Source organism: Triticum aestivum, chromosome 2D (assembly GCF_018294505.1).
Source record: "Triticum aestivum cultivar Chinese Spring chromosome 2D, IWGSC CS RefSeq v2.1, whole genome shotgun sequence".
Lineage (NCBI taxonomy): Eukaryota > Viridiplantae > Streptophyta > Magnoliopsida > Poales > Poaceae > Triticum > Triticum aestivum.
In genome coordinates, this window is record NC_057799.1 from 35762792 (window position 1) to 35766060 (window position 3269).

A 3269-nucleotide genomic window follows, 5' to 3' on the forward strand; every position below is an offset into this window, starting at 1 on the left:
GTGTAGAGCAGTTTTTACGTGTAGTTTCACTCTCCATCGGTGGTCTCTCACACATGCTCACACACTCTCTCCTGAGGTGTCTTTCTCGCACACATGCTCTAGATATAACCCTCCCTCCCTCTCGTAACCATTTACAACTGTTTTCACTAAACTTTATCACAAGCACTCTTCCTCTCGCAAACATACACACGCACAATCCTCATCGACCCTTTCTATATACATGGACCTGCCTACGTGTCTCATGTACGCACATTATCTTTACGCCTGTCTCTCACGCATTGTCTCACACCTCTCTTCCTAATCGACGAGTATGATTCTAGCAGAGCATTCTATAGGATGCCCCTTAAAGTTAGGTTGGATGAATAGTAATATCAGAGATAAAGGGGTTACCTTAGTCCGAGAACCTAGGGTTACAAATCCTAGCCGGCTTTGTCAGTGGACACAGAGTCCTTCACAATTCTGCTATCTTTGTCTTGTACGACTAGTCATCCATGGGTCTTCCTAAATGCGTCACGGGCCGACCAATGTGGCGCAGGACGGAACCGAACGAAGGGCCTCACCTCGACCCACCGGACCTCATGCGGTGACACACCCTCTGCCCCCACGTCTCATTATCTTCTCACACCCACACATACCAACACAAACACCACACACACAGAAAATTTCTCCTGGTGCCTATATTCCCTCCCCCCTTGCATATACACACTCAAGGGAATGGAATCTCTTGTCGTGACGTCATATTCGTCTCTCTCTCTCTCTAGACCACTCTCATTTCTCGTGCTATCTCTCCCACGCCCCCCCGGTCGGCCCCTCTATCCATGCCTCTCTCGAATACGTAATACACACACAGACCTCTCTAGGCCCCGCCAAATGCATCAACTACACATTCACACATGTTACATCACGTACCCCATTGATCTAAAAAGCCCTCTCTTCACGTTTATTTCGCATACAACATTCCTTTTGAATAAAGTGTGGCCAAAAAATTATTTTAGAGTTTCTACATATATACAACATTACAAAGTTATATGGAGGAGTACGAACGCTAATTTGCATTGCATGGTGCCCACAATGATATTTCCGCACTGTGAATTTGTATATTTTTATACTATATACAAAGTTAGTCATAATAAAGAGAAACGAAGAGCATCTCTCTCCATCGCATACCCCCCCTGTACGCCCCTTTCACGTATGCACACAAAACTATCTCCAGGTCCTCTAAAAGTAAGCCCCCAGAAAATTCACGCATGTTTCATCTTTCTCTCGCGATATATGCAATTACGATCATTGTATTTGAAGCGAAAGCACGATACGTACATTGGACTTCAGAATCCACTCATTATGGTCACCATTTACGTTAGTGGTTATTATATAGTCACGGGCTCACCATACAACTCTGTATTTGCTCATGACATGACTAGTTGACCAGTTAAACGCTCCACGTGGCACCTCTAGTGTTGCATCACTTGTATATACTCTACATCTACACTCTTATAAAATACATAAAATACACTCTTATAAAAACCAGAGTTGGTGATGATGGTGTGCCTGCCATCCTGCAATATAGGCCGTCCGATTTATATCTGACGGATAGGAAAGAAACTATGGCAATTTTGCAAAAAGGTACCCACACACCTCTCCACATTTGCAAATAAGGTCTTCCCTCGTTCATCCTTTTCTCTCACAAGATAAACAAGTCATACAAATGCATCTTGATGTTACGTGCAACACACGGGCATCTTGCTAGTAAGACTGAAAACAAACGACAAAAAAAATATTTGGACGGTGGTTCGAAGTCATGACCGCGGGCACAGCGGACGAGGTGGCCTTGTATTGGTATGCTGAGCCGTCTGTTTTCACACACAGGAGCTGGTGTGGTGATTATACACACACGCATGCATGCACACGAACTACATCCACGCAACACTCACACAAACAGATGCACCCACGCACGCACGCAACACTCACACGTACACACGCAGCCACGCACGCACGCAACACTCACACGCACGCACGCAACACTCACAAGCACACACGCACGCATGCATGCACACACCAGTACACCACATGACCAACACACACTCTCACGCTCAAGTGCTCAACCTACACGTGCATGCGCACACATCAGGCCCTGGCAGACACATACACAACCAGGTGATTCCCACGCACAGGTTGGAGCCTTGTCACGCCTGCGTAAATTTGTGTTTATCTAACCTTTTGCCTATGCGAACTGACAGGTGGGACCCACAAGGAACGTGGTCAATTTAACTAGCAACATGGCGCCACGCAGACTATTTGGCCGGTCAACAGTGTGCAATCCGATGCTGAACTGTGAGCAAGTGACCGTATAATCACCGCAAAACGTATATAGTGACCGTAATCAGCTTATTCTGAAGTTCGGTGACCGTATTACGCTTTTCTCTCCGTAGGCCCTCCAAAACTACATCTCTACACGTTCTCGCATGTTACATCTAACAACTATGCAATACAGCACTACTACTACACTCTAACACAATAAATCATATGTGTTTTTAGTTTTACTAGATAACATATTGTTACTTATAATTATTCAGTTTGCATACATTAAAATTGCCTTTGAAATGTATGGCCAGTATCATCTACCGCGCGGGAAAAATCCAGCCCTTTCCTGTTTAATCGGGTTTGTATCGATGGATCGCGCGAAACAGCAAAACTATAGTACTATACAGTACTACAAGTGACAGTTCACTGGGCCGTCGTGTCGTCTACTCCTCCGTCGTAAGCGTGGAGCGCTCGCTTTCAAAAATCTTCTAGTCCCTTTCGCCGACATGTGGGACATCAAGCTACCGGGTCCACGTGCCATACCGGAATACAGTGCAGAGCAGCCGGGGTGAAGCACCCCAGTCATGGTGCCGGCGTAGTAATGAGCAATGAGGCGTCAAATCACAAAGCTGCACCTTTCCCGCAGTTAAGTTGGAGGGACGAAGCAACCATCATTTCACTCGTTGCTGAATCCGCTTCTCCCTCATCTTCTTCAACTTAACCACGTGTTGCTTCTGCCGTTGTTCTGCCTAATGTGGGACGCGGATCGGCTTGGTAAAGGACTGACACGTGGGACCGCATGTTAGCAAACCGCCAGGACAACGTCCTCCGAAAATAAGAAGCCTAATCCTAGACTTACAAAGGGCTACGTAGCTGCTACGTATACTTTCCATCTAATCTATATATGCCCCCCCTGATTTTCAGGTGGGGTGGGCCTAATCCTCTCCTTTAATCCAATCAAATAGTCC